The following is a 20,899-nucleotide window of genomic DNA, read 5'->3' as shown; positions in this document are numbered from 1 at the left end:
TCATTGGAAGGAATAGCTAGACCCACTTATACCCTTGCAGGGAGCTAAATTAGCTGTAACCAGAGCCCTGGGCATCACTGGGCACAGCTCAACGAAGCCCCTGTTCAACGTGCATTCACAAAACAGAAGCAAATGTTACTCTGTGTAAATAAGTTGCTAGAAAAGAATGGTGAGAATATTAGAGTGTCACTCTACGAACCAATGAGATGCTCCCACCGTGACAGATGTGCCCAGGCTGGCAGGTCATGGGCACGGCATCTAAGTGGTGCCTGGGCCTGAGGTTGGGGGAATTTGACCCCTAATGAATGGAGCCCCTGTCTCAGTCTCGATGGTGAAAAGCTGTTTCTATTCTCATCCCAAGACAGCGGCGTCCCTTTCTGGCTCACACAGACAGCAGAGAAGCGGAGACGCTAGAGCACAGAGCGGCTGTGGCTTTCTGTCTATTTTAGCGCAAAGGAACAGAAACAACCACTCAGCTGAGAGCAGCCGCCACTTATTTGCTGGCTTGACCATAGCAAGAGAACAGGGAGAGCAGCTGGGGACTGCAGCCTCCCCTTTACCTAGACCAGAATGAACAGAGATGACCTGGGAACAGGAAGCCTGATTTTCTGATATTGTGATCCTTGTGCCATCATTTGCACCAGTACAAAGTGAATGTGAAACATTTCCATCCTCTTTTTGTAGCTCTTTGCCCTGATGCAAACACAGCGCCAGGTGCAGGGCATCAATGATTCAGACCCAGAGAGCCACTGCAGCTCGTCCCCTATCTAAACCCGAGAATCAGAAGAGACAGGTCACTGGAGAAAGCATCTAAACCTCAAGGAGCAAAGCAGAACGCAGCAGCGACCAGCTGTGGCTTCCCATTGGCCTGAATCCTGCAGAGAAGAAGGTGACCCACGGCACCGAGACTGCAGCTCCTAGGCTGTGAGGAGCATCAGACAGAGTGGAGACTGCAGAACAGAGCTTTTCCTTTGTCTGAGACCCAAGGACTTGGAGGAGATTCAGAGCAGTTCCCTTTGTGCTTGGGGAACAGAAGCCACTGCAGAATTTGAAGGCAGTTGAATGAATGCTGATTCCACCAATGATTCTCGCGCTGTGTCTGTGGCTTGTTTCAGAGTAGCAGCCGTGTTAGTCTGTATTCGCAAAAAGAAAAGGAGTACTTGTGGCACCTTAGAGACTAACAAATTTATTAGAGCATAAGCTTTCGTGAGCTACAGCTCACTTCATCGGATGCATTTCCGATGAAGTGAGCTGTAGCTCACGAAAGCTTATGCTCTAATAAATTTGTTAGTCTCTAAGGTGCCACAAGTACTCCTTTTCTTTTTGTGGCTTGTTTGTGAGTACTGGGCTTTGTTTCCCCCTTAAGAAAACTATGAGTAAAATTGTCCTGTCATAGACAGAGCTGTTATACGCTATTGCAGAGCTGAGAGCTTGCCTCAGAAACTGTTCTGTGCTGTTAAGGCACGAGCAGGGCCATACTCTCCTTATCTGTTGTTCTGTGTGCTGGAACGGCTCCCTTGTGTTTCTATAGCTTAACTCTTTTATGAAGATAGTTTGGCTTCTTGCTCAACCACCAAGATGGAGGACCAGTGCACTACTGGTTCCTTGTGTGACATATTGAAAATTCTGCTAAAATTGTGACTGTCATTTAAAATGTCAGGGGGTTTTCCTGGTCCTGATTGCAGGTAGGGGGATCTGTAGGAAAATGTGCAATCTGGGTCCAGCAGCAATCAGTCTGCAAAGAGGCAGCCTAGACCAAGGTGGGGTGAGTTACACCTTTCTGTCTCAGGGAGCAGCCTGCTTTTTCTCTCTCTGTTTTTGGTTCTTATGTATTAAGGTTCTGGATTCTAATAAATAAATGGTATAATGTTGCAATGTTCCAACAAGAGTATTATGCCTTTATTTAATTTCTCTGTTTGTGTGCCATGAAACAGGACACACAAGCTTTCCCATCGCATCTAAGTGTTGTCCCCAGGGAGACAGTTCCTAGAATGCCCCAGCAAAGGATTCTCCAGCCTCATCCACAACCCTAACTGAATTGGCACCTTATGGAAATTCTGCAGCTGTGAATCATTTTCAGATTAAAGGAAAAATGATGATGTTTTTCCCTAAAGTAGCTTTATTTTTTCTCCCAAAGCTTTGAATTTTACATTCCAGCAGCAGCCAGCCTCCAACTGCATTTCCTCATCAGGTGAGCACTGACTTGAGTTGACTATGAAAACAGGGCTGCCTCTTGTTTTAATGCCATCCTTTTCTGACCACAGCTATATCTGTGAAATTGTAGAGTGGCCAATGACACCCACTGGCCCTGCTTCTCCACTACCTGGCATCTTGTGTCATAGTTTAACCCTGAGAAAAGTGATTGTAAAATGCTGCCTTTCTGATAGAGCTTCATACCTGCATTGTACTTGTGTGAATAGCTATATAAGAGACCTGGAAATGGAGAACTTACTTCAGCTAAGCTATGGCAGATTTAAATAATATAACTGGGATATCCCTGAAAATCACAAAAAAAGAATCTCAGATTTTGTAAATTTCACCACAATAATTGTGCAATCTTGACCAGCTATTCTAGTCTAGTTTAGTCTTTATAGGTTATTATACCATTCTCATCACCACAGTGTGTAAGCCCCTTTTTCGATAATCACACTAATGAAATTGTTTTTCAAAAGTGCTGAATATCCACAACTCTAAATGAAGTCCCTGAGATCTGCAGAGGCACATTGTCCAAGGTGCTGAATAGAATTGGGTGAATTTTCTTCAGTGAACAGCAAATTCACTGGGACACGGAATATGTCTGCAAATTTGGGTCAAACTCAGTGAATAGTTTTAGCCCCAAAAAACTGAAAAATAAAAATAAAAAGTTGAAATGGTTCATGTCATCTTTTTATTTTGAAATGGCATTTTGTTTCAAAAGTTAGCTAGTTTAAGAAAAAAAAAGGAGTTGAAAAATACCAAAAAATAACTCAAAATGAAAAAAATGAAAAAAAAAATCTTGGTTTGACCAAAAAGAAATGTGTTTGTTTGTTTCTTTGTTTGTTTGTTTGTTTGTTTGTTTGTTTGTTTGTTTAAGAGCGAAAAAAGCAAAAAGAAAATTCAGCTTCGGTTCAAACTTAACTATTTCCCCCCACAGATTTTTCAGTTTTCCCCTCAAAACCAAAAATCAATTATTCATTCAGGTCTAGCACTGAGCCCCTGCAGATCCTAAGGATTTCATTTCAAGTCCGGAGTGCCCAGAACCTTTTGAAAATCAGGACTCTACAGACCCAATCTAGGCCCCAAATTGGGTTGGGCCCTTTCTCTTCCACAGGAACTGGATTAGGTGCATGTTTTATGGTCTCTGTTTTTCCAGGGGATCTCCCTGCTCCTGAACTATTCCTGGACAAGTCATCGGCTTATGTGGGCGACACTGTTCTTTATCGGTGTCTCACCCCCTCAGATGCCCCCGTGAGCTTCGCTTTCCTTTGCAAGGATGGCAAGGAAATGACCAGGAAACCAGCTGTGCCAGGAAAATTGTCCTTTGACTTTCCCCATCATGTGTCTGGGCAGAGTTCGGGCAACTATTCCTGTGTGTATCAGCACAAGGGCCTCCATAACCAAGTGCAGAGTTCTCACCTCAGCATCGCCCGCTACCTGAGTGTCACAGGTGAGGAGGCATCCACTGTGCAGAGGATAAAAATGCTCCCATTGTTTAGTATTTTGTTTAGTAGCATATTGTGGTAACACAGGGCCCATTCCTGCATCCCTTGCTCCAGCAAGCAACTCTTTCAATGGGGACACTCAGCATTGCATTGTTGGTTTCAGAACTGGAATGCAATGAGTATCTGTTCCTCAGAGGAGCTCAGTGTGGCTGGTGCAGTGCAGAGAACCCTTAATTGCCATGAGAGTGAATGGGAGTTTCAGACGACGAATATTTCTCATTTAGCACTCAGCTGTTTTGCAGGACTAGGTCTGAAATGTCCATGTACTCTGGGATATCCTCTTCAACAATGGCCAATGCTGGGTGCTGGGAGGGCTGAAAACTACAGAGCTGATTAAATAATATTTGGCAAAATGTCACAAAAGTAACTGGAAACATCATTCAACAATCTATTATTTGAAAAATATTCACTAGGATTTTTGCGGGGCAAAGGATGGCTCTGTGCTTAAAGCCGTGGCTATATCTTCAAGCCAGGTGGGTTCAAATCCCACAATGGAAATTTTTTAATCCATCTGATGTTGTCAAACCCAAATGGCCCCCTCCCTCAAGTCCCCTGGGGAAACAGATCAGTATTGCATGTTGCTAACACTGTTGCAAGCATTGCAAGGTGTTCTGGGAAGGGTTAAAGGTATGAGAGTAGAATGAAAGGTTCCTTTGCGGGTCTCAGGCGGCTGAGGGGGGGAAAGGAACAGGTTAATTTGACAATTCAGCTTGGCCTAGAGATAAAGAGAAAGCTGCTCTGTGTTCACTGTCAAGAATCAAGAGTCTGTCTTGCTCTGCATGCCAAGCACCAAAAAACACAGCTGGCTGTGAGAAATAAAGACAGAAGCAAAACAAAAGCAAAGCAAGTTGCAGGACTGAGATTAGATTTGAGACATTTGAGAAGGTTGGCTGCCCAGTGAGACTCAACCGTCTGCCTTTGTGACCCTGGAGCCAGTGTGTTTTGGGGGAAGCTGAAGACGCCACAGAAGGCCAGTCTGGTCTGGTACACCGAGCATGCGGAACAAAGGTCTCTGAAGGGGATGCCCCCAAAAGACCCCAGGGCTTAAAAACCCTCCCAAGAGAGGAAGCAAGTTGGAGACTTTTCAGCGGAACCCCGAATGACCTGTGCACAGGACAGACTCCCGTCCAACCCCTCCCCTCTTCTGATGGTACACCTCAGGCCTGGCCAGCCTGGGGTAGCTAAGAGTGTGAGTATGGAAGTGGGTTAGAACACTTTTTCCTTCCTCCGAGTGACGTGGATGCGATTCCAGCACTCACCGCTGTTCTTTTATTATTTTACCAATAAAGCTTTAAAATTTAGTCACATGGTGTATTCCTGTATCTCCCCCCCCGAACGGTCCTGCGGTCTCAGACTGATCACCCGAGATCTTAGGCAGATTGGTAACAGAAATCTGTCACAATGTCTCAATCCATAAAAGGGAGAAATAATATTTCCCTTTGCTCTGCCAGAGATGTGTCATCAGGCTAAATTTAAAATTACTTAGATACTCTAATGATGGGAGATGTTCCAACTGTGGATAGGGCAGGTCAGATATAATCATTCAATTATTTAATTAACAATTTTTGTGAAATATTTTCTATGAAATATTCAATGAATAACAAATCCTCTTGTTTGCCCACCTTTGTGCATTATTTCAAAGGCCATCACTGATGGCAGATTTAGGACCACAGAGTCGTACGCTGAATTTGGATATATTTTTAATCACACTCAGCTGTAGTACAGTACTTCCCATCTGTAGATCTTGTAGCACTTCAAACAGGACAGTGAGTGTTAGTGGGAAACTGAGGCACAGAGAGGGGAAGGGAGTTGCTCAAGATCATAAATCAGATCAGTGGCAAAGCTAAGGTTGGAATCCAGGTCTGGTAATCCCTGGAACTCACCACTTCCAGTTCGTTGGCCTTGAGTGGCTATGACATCTAGTGCTGAGCAGGGCCAGATTTACACCAGACGTGCCCCGGTGAATTCTAGTGCTGAGGCAACTGAGCTGGTCAAAGATTTTTCATTGAAATGCTTTTTTGACAGAAAAATTACATTTCCATCTAAATTGAAACATTTCAAAATGTGTCAAATTTGATGAAAATTCCTGTAGGAAAAAAAATTGAAATGAGTTTTGTTTGTTTTGAAATGTAAAGATTCCCCTATGGAGCTGATTGAAACTCAGAATTACCGGTTCATGGGATTTCAACATTCTGAAATGTCTTTTTCTTACCCATTTGAATAAAAAAAAATCATAATTTCATTTCAGATTTTTGGAATTTCATTTAAACTGTTTCATTGTGACACAGACAGGAGACATTTTATTTAGAAAAGAAGATAAGCTGTTCCAGTCAGTACTAAGTAGCAGCTGCCCTTAATGATTGTAAAGTAAAATAAAAATAATAGAATTTTTCAACTATTGTCTTGTCAGTAGTAATAGGAGTAGTGCAAAATGTCATGAAATTATGTAAAGATAATATAAAATGAAACAAAACAAAATAAATTCCAAAACACAGTTGTGTTACTCCAAAATGAAATTTCAAAATTTCAAAAATCTGAAACAAATTTTCAAAATTCCCACACAAGCCTTTCTCAAATTCAAAATTTTCAGAATTTCCAGTTTATGGGAATTTTAAAAAAAATTTCCACATAGGAACAAAAAAGAAATTTCAAAATGTCAAATCCCATGAGTAGGTAATTCGGAGTTTCAGTGCACTGTATGAGTAGTATTAGATTAGGATGGAAGGATTAGATTTTTATCAGTAAATGTCAATAAACATTGATTTCACCGTACACACAGACAAATTGATGAAACAAATATTTTCATAGATAATATCAAAATTTACAGATAGATAAAATAAGAAAAATGCTCCTTCAGAACTTCTTAGAATTTGATGTAAGGATATTTACTGTTTACATTTTGACATGTGATGCTGACAATTTGTGTTTTAATGGTATCAAGTTTTAACTTTTTGAATATCAGTATTTATGTCATTCAATAATTGTTTGACCCTCCCCCATACTTCCTTCTCACAGTGAAAATTTAAATTGGTAAAAATACAAACAAATGCTTAACATCCATAATTTGTGCAACTGTGAAAATGTAAATTAATAAGTATAAAATGTTTCAAAGTAAATATTAATATTGTTGGATGAAATTATAAAAATCAGATTCTGCCAAGCCTAGCTATGAGCGTTGCTTTACATTTCAAAACAATGATTTGTTACCCTCTTCCCCAATATGGGAAACAAGCGACTGCCTCAGTGTTAGCATATCTAAGAGGGTTTCCGGCTTTTGCTTTAACACTTTCTGCTCTTGTAATTTTTGCACAGACAAAACCACCAATTCCAGCAGCCGTGATCCAGAGACGACCTCTTCCAATGGTAAATCATCTCATTCACTCATGATTTAGGAAACTTCTCCAGTGCCCAGTAGGATGTGAATTCCAGAAAAGCAGAGCTCCTTCCTGTAGGAGCTGTTATCTTGTGCTCTCACTCTCCGCCCTTCTTCTTGAAGAGTATACACACAGAACATCCATTGAATGGGCTGCATTCAGTTAGACTGGTGCAATGTGGTATAAATCACCATCACTGTCATTCCCAGAGTGAGGCTGTTTGTTTCCCAGCAGGTTTCACCTCAAGGGAGGGCAGATGATATTTCCCCAACCCCAGCTTCTACCAGGGTGCTCCATGGTATCTCTGCCAGTGGGAGCTCTAAGGGGAGGGCTGAGTTAGAGCCTTCCTGGATCACTCTGAACCAGAAGAAAGGACCTTGTGGCCAATTTATGCTGCCACAGCCTCTGTCCCAAGCAGAGTTTCCAGTGCTAGAACCTCCAGCCAGATTTGGTCTGGGACAGAACTGGTCCTAGAATATGTACAGATAATCTTCCAACCTGGACAACACTGCTACTGAATTGGTTCTGGTTTCAGAGTGATAGCCACGTTAGTCTGTATCAGCAAAAACAACGAGGAGTACTTGTGGCACCTAGAGACTAACAAATTTATTTGGGCATAAGCTTTTGTGGGCTAGAACCCACTTCATCAGATGCATGGAGTGGAAAATAAAGTAGGAAGATATATATACATAGTACATGAAAAGATGGGAATTGCCTTACCAATTCTAATGAGACAATTCAATTAAAGTGGGCTATTATCAACAGGAGGAAGAATCACTTTTGTAGTGGTAATCAGGGTGGCCCATTTCAAAGAGTTTGTACAGATGAAACAGATGAAATGTCCAAATGAATCATTTTGACTTTCACATTATAATAATGTTATAAACATTATAGTATAAATATAAATAAATATTGATTTTAGCATATTTTATTTATATGATTTGTATTTAATATTATATTGAATATATTACAATGATTCAACCTATCTTTTACCTTAACAAAAACAAAATTATTTAACATTATCAAAACAAAATATTTCTGTAGTTTAGGGTCAATTTTTTTAGCAATTTTCTTTTTGCAGGAATTTTAAAATTTGGGGCTTTTTGTTCCAATCTGGAATGAAAACAAATTTTGAAATGTTAGAATTTCCCACAGAACAGAAATTCTGGTGTCTGAGCCGCTCTAAAAATTCATTCTATCATTCACTGAGTGGGCTGTGACAGACATCTTTATATATTAGATACTTATTTTTGGTCTGGCTGTTGAGGGGCCAGCTATCTTCAACATATTCTCGTTTCTCTTTTCCTTTATTTCTAGCCTAATGTTATTTGTTTTCTGTAAATATTCATGTTACTTTGGTTTTCTAGGACTGCAAATAATACTTGGAATTGCAATTCCTACCACCCTGGGTCTGTGCTTGGTTATGTATCTAGTAATAACGAAAGGTATGTAAACACCTACACCTGTTAGAAGGTAGATAAGACAAACTTCAGAAGAAATCTCCAGGTTCCATAATGCTCTCAAACAGGTTCAGGGAGCCAGGATAGAATCACTATTAGATGTTTGCAGTACGTTTCTTTTTGAGATAGGCCAATGTCAGAACTTCAAATGTGAATACAGCCCAAATTCAGGGGTTTAGTATTTGAATCCTGTAACATTCTGGCAGCATTGGCCTGAAAATTCCACCTGTTAGCAGGTGGTGATTCTTCTAGAAAACATTAATGCATCTTTCTGATTCACTGTTTTTACCCCATCTAGATGGAACAGAAGTGGGACTGGCTCTAGAAAGGGATGACCTAGGGCGTGAACTGAGTGGTCCTTCCGGAGGAGGCCTGGGGAGCAAAAAAGCTCAGGGAGGAGGCTTGGGTTGGATTTTGTTTATAATTTATGAATAAAGATGAATGCCAGGAAGGGGTTGCATTCTGGCCAACTGCAATCAGCATAAACTGTAGCTTTGAGGTGAAGTAACTTGATCGCAAATTGCCAGTTTGGAATCTGTCCCTTCAGTTTTGATTTGTGGAAAGAACCTAACCCAGAAGGGGGATCTGCCTCTGATTTGGCCTGAGAAATCAGAAATTTCACAAGCCCAATTGCTCTTGTGAAATTTGTGATATTTTGGACCAGATTCTTATGAGAACAGCTGGTGAAACTCACATCAGTATCTGCCATGGCCTGAAACTTGCACAAACGGTCCTAGCCTAAATCTAGATGAGGTCAGAACTCTAGACCCTGCCTCTTTACCCCATACCTAGTTTGCTTTTTATTCCCCTTTTTCTTTACTAATGTCGTAGCGAGTCATTTAGGCCATTTCACTAACATTTTCTGTCTTTTCAGCTGCATGTCAATGTAAAAACCAAAGGTAAGAGGACACTATCTCTTAACACATCCCATAGTAGCTACAGGAATATAGTATTTGATTTAGAATTACCCTGCCCTAAAGTTGAATGTGCTGTTTCATGCAAACACTGATTACAACTGAAAAACAAAGAAGATAGATTATGACTCAAGTCAGGAATTAACCCCACTAGAAATCTGGTGACCAGGACAAATGAATCCCTCTGTGAAGATCCTTTCTCAGTTAGAGCACCCTCAGGTATAGTGGTCTTTGCTTATGTAGCTCTGTGCTAGTGAGAAGCAGTGTTGCCTAGTGGATAGCACACTAGCCTGGGACTTAGACGCTGTAGGGTCTGTTCCTGGTTCTGTTGCTGGGTGACCATGGGTGAGTCATTTCCCCTCTCTGTGCCTCAGTTTCCCTATCTATACAATGAGACTAAAGATGCTGTCTTTCTTTGTAAAGCACTTTGAGATCTACTGAAGAAAAGCACTTTATAAGCACTAGGTGTTATTACCTGTTTGGGAAGCTGGCTCTAAAATTTCCAGGGTTTCCAGGAGGTAAATGAGCCCCAAAATTGACTGTCCAAGGCAGTTCCTTTTCAGTCCCACTGGTAATTGGGGGAGAATAAGGCCTCACAACTTGTGTCATGATCCAGCTGCTAAAAGGGACAACTAGGTTAGAATTACCATATGTGGCCACAAACTTGGCCCAGTCAGTTAATTTTTTTGGCATGTTCTTAAATCTAATTTTGAAGATTTTAAAGCAAAACAGATCCAGCCCTCAAAATTCAGATCTGGATCTCCCCAAGTTCTGGATGTGTTTGAATCCAGGGTTTTGCTTAGATCTATTAAAAATATATGAGCCATTTGTGAAACTGAGGTCCAGCCCTGGGTTTGGATTCTAGGTCCATCCTCTACCAAAGATCAGAGGCATTTGTGTAACCTACTGTAGATACAAATAGACATACCAGGGCCACCAGTGAGGTTTGCACCCTGCAATGCCAGTGGAATAATTCTGTCCAGTTGAGCTAAAGGAAAAACCATTATCTTAAGTAGCCAGCTGCTGGGAGCAGCCAGTAGAGGAAGACACAATCACATTTGCTAAGCCAAAGCATCACATTGGTAGCTGGGACTTTACCTCAGGCCTCTCTTGTTTTAACTCAGTAAATACAAGTGACTTTCCACATTCACTCATATAGCCTTTGTCTCACTTTCTACAGGGAGCAAAATCCATATAAGAACACAGACAAAACTGCAGCAGGGAAGCTTATTGGTATGAAGTTCCAACATAGTAACTTACTCCTTTGATCTACCCATTCATCTGGTATATTTGGATGTCAAGGCAAAGCATTTAGAAAATGAATAGTTTGTTAATTAATTCACTGGCCCAGGACCCTGTAATATCAGCCTGCAGTATAAACTGTTTTTCTCATCATCAATAAATTTCTAACCACTGATTGGAGGATGAATATATTCTGTGAGTCATGGTATGATGCAATTGTAGGAGCCAGGGCTGGAGGCTGGGATTTCTCCTGAAAAGCAAATGGTGTGGGTGCTCATTACCTAGGCCAATTCTGTTCCATTGCAATGAGTCATAGATTCATAGATTCCAAAGCCAGAAGGGACCATTGTGACTATCTAGTCTGACCTCCTGCATAACACAAGCCAGAGAACTGCCCTGAAGTAATTCCTAGAGTGGCTCATTTAGGAAAAAACTTCCAATCTTGATTTTAAAATTGTCGGTGATGGAGAATCCACCATGACCCAAATCCAAATCCATGATCCTAGGTTCCATTTTTCATGAACTGGATGCCCTTCTAGTAAAGATCCCAAAGTGACCCCAAATCACCTCTCCCATATGTATGCTTCAAATGGTAGATTTATTGTTTAAATTGCTATTTATTCCTCTCATCGCTTAAGTATTGAAAAGCAGTTTTTAGAGATATCATCCCCATGATGTCTGAATCCTTCAGCACTACTCACACATATAATGGGGATTGAAGAAATGTTTAAAATTCAGATGCTATTTGACCTGAAAAATTATTAATAAAATGGCTATAAATGCAGTATTTATTTTTCAGATGCCTCATCTACTGGATGTTCCCATTACACAGTAAGTAAAAAGAGACGACTAAGAGGGGGAATAGGATAGAGATCTATAAATTAATGAATGAGGTGGCAAAAGAGAATAGGGAACTGTTATTCACCCTTCCCCACAATACAAAAACCAGAGATCACCTGATGAAATTAATAGGCAGCAGGTTTAATACAAGCAGGAAGTATTTTTCCACACAACGCACAATTTACCCATGGAACTCATTGCCATGGGATGTTGTGATCGCCAAAAATATAACCAGGTTCAAAAATGAACTTGATAAGTCCATGGAGGATAGGCCCATCAATGGCTATTTGTCAATATGATCAAAGATTTAAACCCATGGTTGGGTCGACACTAAACCTCTGCCAGAAACCAGGAGGGGATGACAGAGAAGGAACTATCAAAAATTGCCCTGTTCTGTACACTCCCCTTGAAGCTCTGGTACTGGCTACCATCCAAGACAGGATACTGGGCTAGATGGACCCTTGGTCTGATCCTGGACGGCAGTACTTATGTTCTTCTCCCATAATGGCCTCTGGTCCCAGGTAGGAATCTTCAGGATTTTGGGTTGGGTCTGGAGCTCATTTTGTCAGTGGGTAACATACCGCAAAAGAAACAAACAAACTAACTAACAAAAAATAAAATTTTTAAAAAAAGAATAATGTGGGGGATTTCACAGGCATTTTCTCCTCACACAGGCTCATGATCACTATACAAACTGTGCATTCACAGTTCAATGATTTTACCTGCCTAAGAGAGACTAGGTGGGTGAGCTAATACAGCTACAACAACCCTGCAAAAATATACCTGGCTAAAGTAATCCTGCTCCCATTGAAATTCATGGTAAAACTCCAACTCCTGCATTAGAGTTGCAGAATCAGGACCTAAATGTTTTGTCCAGCTAATTTAGAGGGGGCTTTAGTATCAGTGATTATGAAAAAAAAATTGGGAGGGGAGTTACTGAGTAAATTTTTGTTTATTAAAAGTCCTCGCCCAATATCTGTTCCCACATATTACAAACTTGGGGAGACCTAGCAAATGTCCAACACCCGACGCTCTGCTTACACTCCCTTAGTGCTAGTAAAAGAAAAATATTTAAATTGGCGCTTTATTGTATCATTTGTGACTTAGGTCTGATCCAAAGTCCATTGGAGTCAATGGAAAGACTTCCATTTACCTCAATGGGCTATTGACCAGGGCTTTACATAAGAAGTCCATGTCCCGTAGGTTCACTAGATTGGGGTCTAGGGGCTACAGCAGGGGTGGAGCCAGAGAGACAGAACTCCTGGGTTCTCTGCCCAGCTCTGAGAAGGGAGTGGGCTCTAATAGTCAGAGCAAGGTAGATATGAACAAAATGTTTTGACATGGAAATTTTTTCAACTTTAAATTTGCCAAAAAAACAGTCCCGCAAAAATGATGGTTTTGGTTCCACTCAAAACTACTTGTCTTTTTTGTTTTTCAGAATTACCAATGAAGTGAAAAATCCATTATTCACCCAACTCTCCTCCTGGCATCTGTTTCTAGCTCTGGGAGAGGAGTGGTGTCTAATGGTTAGAGCATGAAGGGTAGGGTTCTATCCCCACCTCTGGGAAGGGAGTGGGGTCTAGTGGGGAGGAGCAGGGATTCAGGACTCATGGGATCTAGCGATTAGATCAAGAAGGGCAGGATTCTGCATGGAAATTTAGTCACACAGCTACTACAGGGATTGGGGATATGTCCTATTTATGGCTCTGTGATTAAATTGCTGTGTGATATGGGACATGTCACCTTTCTATGTCTCAGTTCATTTTATAGTATGTATAATAATACACTACAGCATCTGATAATAACCACAGGGATATCTGGACTCAATTAATTCTGGTTTGGATAAAGCTGCAAAATTATCAGACAGAAATTGCAATAAACAGTAGAGCTGGACAAATACTTAAAAAAATAGATGAATGTGTCAGGGGTTTGGTTCATTTTCACTATGTTCATGTCATTTTGTATCCCTGAATCCCACAGCTCTGATGCTGGCCTGCATAAGTCTCTCAGACTGTGGATAAAGTCACAAATACACATGTTCGATGTTGAATACTCATGTTGGATGCTGAATGTGGATTATAACAATAATAACAATTTGTAGCTCTTATATTGCACTTTTCCCCAGTAGCTCTCAATGCGCTTCACAGTCTTTGATGGGTTTGTCCTGATAAACCCCCCTGTGAGGTAGAGCAATGCTGATATCTCCATTGTATAAATGGGCACCTGAAATGCGGAGACACTAAGCAACTTGCCCAAGATCATTAGAACATAAGAATGGTCACACGGGGTCAGACCAAAGGTCCATCTAGCCCAATATCCTGTCTCCTGACACTGGCCAATGCCAGATGCTTTAGAGGAAATGAACAGAATAGGGCAATTTCCAAGTGATCCATCTCCTGTCCTCCAGTTCCAACATCTGGCAGTCAGATGCTTAGAGACACCAAGGGCAGACCCGGGTCACAGAGGAAGTCTGTGCATTCAACCTAGCAGTGATGTGGGTGACCAGTTGTGAAGCTTGAAGGCCAAAGCCCAACCCTGGACAGCTCCTGTCAGCACCCCAAAGACTGCCCTTGACTCACCTGCAAAATCTCCTTAATGTTTTGGATAATTGAGTCAATTTGTAAATGACAGGAATAGTTTGTGATCACTCTGGTAAGCGCAGAAAGAAAAGCCAAAAATGTACTGGCTGTACAATTAGTGTGCTCGTTATTTATTAGGGCAGTTTGGAAAGTCACCTGTTGTGTTTATTAATGACGAATTATTGGTTTCTCCGTAGAACAGCTGAGTTCTGCCATTAAATCTCAGCTTTCTCAGAAAGACACCAGCCCCTTTGCTTCATGTTAATATGCACACGTTTTATTTCCAGGGTCCCCAAGGGAAAGACAAGGATACAGAGAACTATGAATCTCTGAACACCAGAGCCCTGGAGATCTCTCCTTATTCTACACTTCATCTGCAACAGAAGAGTGAACCTGCCGTCTCTGCATCTCGGCTCAGTAAGATCTACGGCTCTCTGCACTGAAATTTAGGCTGGGATTATCAAAGGAATGTAAGGGACGGTTTTTAAAGCTATTGAGGCATTGCTGTGCTCAGTGTCACAATGCCCAACTGATTTCACAGCCTACGTCTCATCTTCACAAGGGATTCAGACCCTGAAGAGTCTAAATTCCATTGACAGGGGATCTAACTCCCAAAGATTCTTTACAAATTCCAGGCATGTCACTTACACTCAGAATAGTCTCATCTCCCAGCATCACTAACCTTGTCCAGTCATTGGTGACACTGGAGCATATCTATTTCTTCCTGTCAAATGGACACCGTGGTACAGATTGTCAGAGAGGGTGAATCAGCATAGCGCCATTGATTCCAGGGCAGTGGGGCTGATTTACACCAGCTGGGGATCTGTCCCATTGATTCCAATTGAGTGACTCCGATTTACAACATCTAGGGATCTGGCCCATTGATTCAAATGGACTGACACCGATTTATACTAGCTGGGGATTGGGCCCTTTCAGAGTGGTAGCCATGTTAGTCTGTATCAGCAAAAACAATGAGGAGTCCTTGTGGCACCTTAGAGACTAACAAATTTATTTGGGCATAAGCTTTTGTGGGCTATAACCCTATTCATCAGATGCATGGAGTGAAAAATACAGTAAACAGTATTTATATTACAGCACGTGAAAAGATGGGAGTTGCCTTACCAAGGGGGGGTGGTCAGTGCTAACAAGGCCAATTCAATTAGGGTGGGTGTGGCCCATTCCCAACAGTTGACAAGAAGGGATGAATATCAACAGAGGGAAAATTACTTTTTGTAGTGCTAATGAGGCCAATTTAGTCATGGTGGATGTGGCCCATACCCAACAGTTGGGACTAAATAAACTTGTAAAGCTGTGACAAGTTTTAAATTATAGGTGTCATAGCTACTAAAATTGTTTACAAATACAGTATTCATTTTCCAGATGCTTCAACTATTGGATGTTTCCATGAGATGGTAAGTATATAAGAATGGCAACGTTAGGTCAAACTAATTGTCCATCTAGCCCAAAGTTATGTCTTCTGACAGTGGCCAATGCCAGATGCTTCAGAGGAAATGAACAGAACAGGACAGTTGGAGGTTTAGAAATATCTGGAATATGGGGTTACATCCATAACCATCTCGGCTAATAGCCATTTATGGACCTATCCTCCAGGAACTTATCTAATTCTTTTCTGAACCCATTTACATGTTTGGCCTTCACAACATCCTCTGGCAAAGAGTTCCACAGGTTGACTGTGTGCTGTGTGAGGAAATACTTCCTTTTGTTTGTTTTAAACCTGCTGCCCATTAATTTCAGCATATGATCCCTAGTTCTTGTGTTATGTGAAAGGTAAATAACATATCCCCATTCACTGTCTCTGTGCCATTCATGATTTTATAGATCCCATCCTAAGCTGAACAGTACCAATTTTTTAAATTTCTCCTGTTCCAGACCCTTCATCATTTTCATTGCCCTTCTCTGTCCCTTTGCCAGTTCCAATAAGTGACGTTAATAATACATCACTCTCCCAAGCTGCTCCGGGAAATGCAAGTCTGCAAGGAAAAGGATGGAGAAAGGGTTGACAATACCACACAAATGCGAACATCACAACCCTGAAGGCAGCTGCCAGAATCTTAGGAACAGATTCCCGTCCCCTTGCTCATACTGAGCAGTACTGTGATCCGCAGCTAGCCCCTTGATTTCAAAGAGATGATTCGTGGTGTAAAGAACAACTCAGCGTGGGTGAGGGTATCAGAGAAACTGGCCCTTAATTACTGCAAAAGAAGGCTGTGCTTCTACACAACACAGTCAGGCCCTTGGCTGTATGAATTAGACACACTGCTCCCTTCAGGAGTCAATTTCAAGGGGAGTGGACTGGCTACGGCCCTTATCCTAATCCTCAAAGGTATTTAGGTTCCTAATTTCCACTCAGATCAGTGGGAAGATCTGCTCTGGGAATTAGTTTGGGGCAGTTCTCTGGCCTGCGTTATATCGGAGGCCAGACTGAGCACAATGGTCTTGGGCCTTGGAATCTATGAATCTTTGAAAATACTTTTGATGACCTGGGCCTTAACCCTTTCAGTGCCTGTTAAAGTCCCTCCCTCCATGTGTTGTCTGTCTCATCCCTAATTTAGAGCATTTCTAATTTTGGGAGGATATTACTGGGAATATTTGTGTTTATGTAAAGATTAAAATCCAGTTTATTAATAGTCCTCCACCAATAGCTCTCCCCATATCGTAGAACTTTGAGAAGTTTCAAACCTAACATAGCTCCAGCACCCACTTCACCCCTACCTATGACAGCTTAGTCATAAAATATTATTGTAAAAAAATAGCCCCTGATTGTACTTTGTTTAGAATGTCTTTGGAGACAGAGACTGTCTTTTCTGTTCTGTGTTTATACAGCGCCTAGCACTACATGACACAATGTGTGACTTTGCAGTGTGAGCTCTTTGGAATAGGGACTTTCCTACACTTACTATCCGGAGTCACAGGGGACTGGGAGTCAGGACTCCAGGGGTCTGTTCCTGGCTCAGGGAGGGGAGTGCAGACCAGGGGCTTAAACAAGGTGGTCTCAGAATCAGGACTTCTGAATTCTCTCTCTTGCTCTGATTGGTGGCTGTGATCTTGGGGTTAGCAAAAGGTGAATGGGGGTCAGGATTCCTGGTTCTAATCTCAGCTCAGGAAAGTGATATTGTTAGAACAGAAATTAAGATCTTGGGGATTAACTTGCTGCATAGCCTGGGACGTACCACTGGTGTTAAAGTGTCTCTATTAATGACAAGTCTGTGGAAGCTGCATGAACTATAATGTGCATAGTGCTCTGGGATCCTTAGCTATACATAGGCTGCAAGTGTTATTCCAATGTATGGCATTCACCTACGGCTTGTATTACTTGTCAATTTCCAGAGGGCTGCTTGGCTGTGTCTCTAACCATCAGCTTTCAAATCGGTTCTCAGAAGGAGATCAGCCCCAGTTGCTTTCTGTTAACACGTACCTGTTCTGTTTAAAGGAACCAGCAGACAAAGAAGTAGCAGGTGAGGGGTACGAAATGTTAAACCCTGAGTCAGTGCAGAATGTGCTTTATTCTACATTTCATCGCAAACAGTGAGATGCTGCTATCTTATCCCCTTCTGAGCTTGGTAAGTGAGTCACTCCCCTCTGGAAAGAAGCTTTCTCAGCAAATCCTACTGATGCTAGAGCTTTCTCTGGGCTGAATTTCCCCCTCCTAGCCAAGGCTTCAGTAACTGAGTCAGGGGTCAGGGCAGGGATGGTAGGCAGGAGCAAGGTGGGCATTTGAGGAATGGGGATCATTTCAGTTGCATTCAACTCTGTTGCACTCCCTGACCAATTCTCCTACTCTCCAGAAAGTCTCCTTCCAGAGAGCAGCTGCACATTCGGGTTAGTGTCTAACATTCCTGAGTATACCTGGTTGTAACCATACTAGTCCCTGCCTGGCACCTTGTCTAATCACTTACAGCCAGTGCAAAGTGGACGTAAGTTGTAGAGAAACATTCCCAGTGAAAAGGGGATGTGGGCCAGGGCATCTTCTGGGTGCAGGATACTGCAGCCACTCAATACTGTTTTGCTACAAAATGTTTGTGTCAAAAAACGGAGGGAAAAAACTCATGGAAATTTTCTTCTTTTTTATGACAAATTTTGGGGATATTGTTCAAAATCGAGTCATTTTTCAGTTTTCTGGTTTTCGGTTATAACCAACATTGTTCTGCAGAGAAGAAAAAGAAACATTTCCCAGCCAGCACTATGTGACAGTCAAGTGTAAGTTAGAGCAGCCCTAAGGCTACTCTAATTTATGCCTGTTTACAGATCCACAGGCTCTGTGTTACACCCCTGCTTTTAAACAGTTCCTTGGAGGAATCCCTTCAGTGTTCCAGACCCTCAAACGGTCCCACTTTTCCTTCAGGATAGGCCACACAGCCTCATTGCCTGTGAGCCTGAGCCCTTGGGCTGTAGTACTTCTGTTTCACACCATGAGCTCTGCCCAGTGAGTCCAACTGAGATAGATTCCTGGCCCTTATATACTCTCCTGGGGACTAATGCACCTCAGCAGTGTTTGCAGAGCAGTGTTTATTACTCAGCTGGATCATCACATTGGAAGTCTTTAGGTTAGCACACAGCAACCCAAGTTAAGATATAGTCCACCTGGCCAAACAAGTGCCATCCGCCGGTCAAGCTGCTATGGACTCCATTTCAGGCTCTGTCTCTTTTCCTTTTTGAATCCAAGGTGAGAGCCCTGTCTCTCTCCCATGAGCAGCACTTAACTCGTGGCTGGACACTTTTCTCTTTGTTTCCAAGCCTGGGTCATTGCTTTGTTTCCCTGCCAAGAGATGGGGAGAAAACTGCCTTCCTCTGGATCACTAGGTGTGAATGTTCTGGTCATTGCGGGGTTCCCATTGTCCTTTTCAGATTCTTCACAGATATGGGTCGGGTTAAAGCAGGTTCCAACCAGTTCCTTCACTATCCATTCATTCTGCCCCACACAGCAGGGTGACAAACACATCTCATGTCTCCTGCATTGCCCCAAGGGCAGACTTAATCCTTTATTCCACACTGGATAACAATGTAAAATACAAAGGAAACTGAGGCATAAATAGAATTCTTAAAAAATATAACAGAAAATTCCCACTTCGTCACAGTGCCAGTGCCTGAGTGCCCTTTCGCTAACATTAGAGAGAATGCATTTAGGGTGAGACATTCAAAGGACTTTAGGGGAGATCTGCAGTGAAATTCAGTGGGATTTGGGCACTTAACTTCTTTAAACTCTTTTGAAAATCCCAACCTTCCTGTTTGCAAAACTGGAGAATTTTCAGCTACTATCAGGGAATGGCAAAGAAAACAAATTTTGGAATCAATGCAAGTATTTGAACCAGAAACTTGATTTAAAAAATACCATTTATTTAGGCCTTGGATTAGCAAAACTCTTAAGCATGTGCTTGGATTAAAGCACATGGATAGTCCCATTAAAGTGAATGGGATTACTCGTATACTATGTGTCCAATCAACATGAACCAACCCAGCTGACATGTCAAGTATCTGAAGTCTGTGAGCAGGTCATTCCTTTGTTTTAATTTCTCTTCCAACCTAGCAAACTAAGCCTGGGATCTGAAAGTCTAGCCAGTGTCCCTCAAATTCATGCCCCATTTTTAATAATAAATTGCCTGAGATATCTGTATAGGCTTCATTATGAGATGCTAAAGGCAACTGGCATTGGGTTGGCTGATTCCCTCTCATTTTCCCACAGATCAACCTGTGCTTAAATGAAGAGTTTGGAGAAAAAGTGTTTTAGAGATTGAGGTAAGTATGTGGGCCCCTGAACCATAGGAAAGAAGACACAGAGATAATGGAGAAATGTTTCAGAAACTTGAAAAATACAGAACAACAGACTTTGTCCATTTGTTGATTGAATGGAGAAATAAAGAGTGACACAGATTTAACCTGTCTGATTTCTTAAATGGCAGTGAGATTCCAGACCCATGTGGAAAGGACATGTTGGTTCATATGCATAGATAATGTAAGTTCCAAAAAAAAATCTATGGTATGTATATAAGGACTGTAGCATACATGAAGGACGCTCTCAGTTCATTTGAAATAATATGTTAATCCAATATGTAAAACATATGTAATCTACATGTTAATGTTACAAATGTCTTTGCTTCAGAGACTAAAAGGAATTGCCAGACCATATCAGACCAGGGGTCAGAAATGGTAGAAAAACCTGTTTTTTTCCACCACAAAAAAAATTCAAACAAAAAATTATCATCTGAAATTTTTAATTTGAAATATTTCATGGGAAATTTTCAAAATTAAACAAAATAAAATTTTCATTTCAAGTCAAACAGAAATACTTGTTTCAATTCATTTTGAATATTTTTAAAATTTGTTTTAAATCAAAAATTTCATTTCGGTCTCCAAACCCTGGAAAGTTTTCAAATTTTTAAATTTTTATTTTTTCCTCTCTCTCCATTTTACCCCAACAAAATGCAATAAAATGAAATCTTTCCACAGTTATCTTTTCTCCCTTTTTTTCCTTCTTCCACTCTTAGGTTTTCAGAATATCTCCAACTTTTGAAAAGTTACAGAAGCAAAGGAGGAAATGAAACTCTGACTCTACCACTTCTTAACTTTTCCAAAGTTAGAGAAATATTGAAAAGTTGGAATGGTGAAAAAAAGGGGAAACTGTGGGGAGCGGGGGAGGAACAAGACATCATTTGGTTTTTTATTCCGTTGCTAAAAAGGGAGAAGGAAAAAAATTCTAAACTCTGAAATTTCAAAAATTGTTCTGCTTTCCAAAACTGAAACAAAAACAAACTTTCAATTCAAAAGTAAATA

The 20,899-nt window shown here is 41.3% G+C and overlaps 1 long non-coding RNA gene across 1 annotated transcript; it reads left to right on the top strand.

The window, feature by feature from the left end:
* Positions 1–10,646: 10,646 nt before the first annotated feature.
* LOC122457279 lies at positions 10,647–14,508 on the top strand. Its single transcript, XR_006276749.1, has 3 exons — positions 10,647–10,682; positions 11,491–11,522; positions 14,398–14,508. It is a non-coding gene; the product is annotated as an uncharacterized LOC122457279 (long non-coding RNA).
* The last annotated feature ends 6,391 nt before the right edge of the window (positions 14,509–20,899 follow it).

The sequence above is a fragment of the Dermochelys coriacea genome, chromosome 23, assembly GCF_009764565.3.
Source record: "Dermochelys coriacea isolate rDerCor1 chromosome 23, rDerCor1.pri.v4, whole genome shotgun sequence".
NCBI classification, from domain to species: domain Eukaryota; kingdom Metazoa; phylum Chordata; order Testudines; family Dermochelyidae; genus Dermochelys; species Dermochelys coriacea.
The sequence above is the reverse complement of the archived record's forward strand: the minus strand, read 5'-3'. Positions and strand labels throughout refer to the sequence as shown.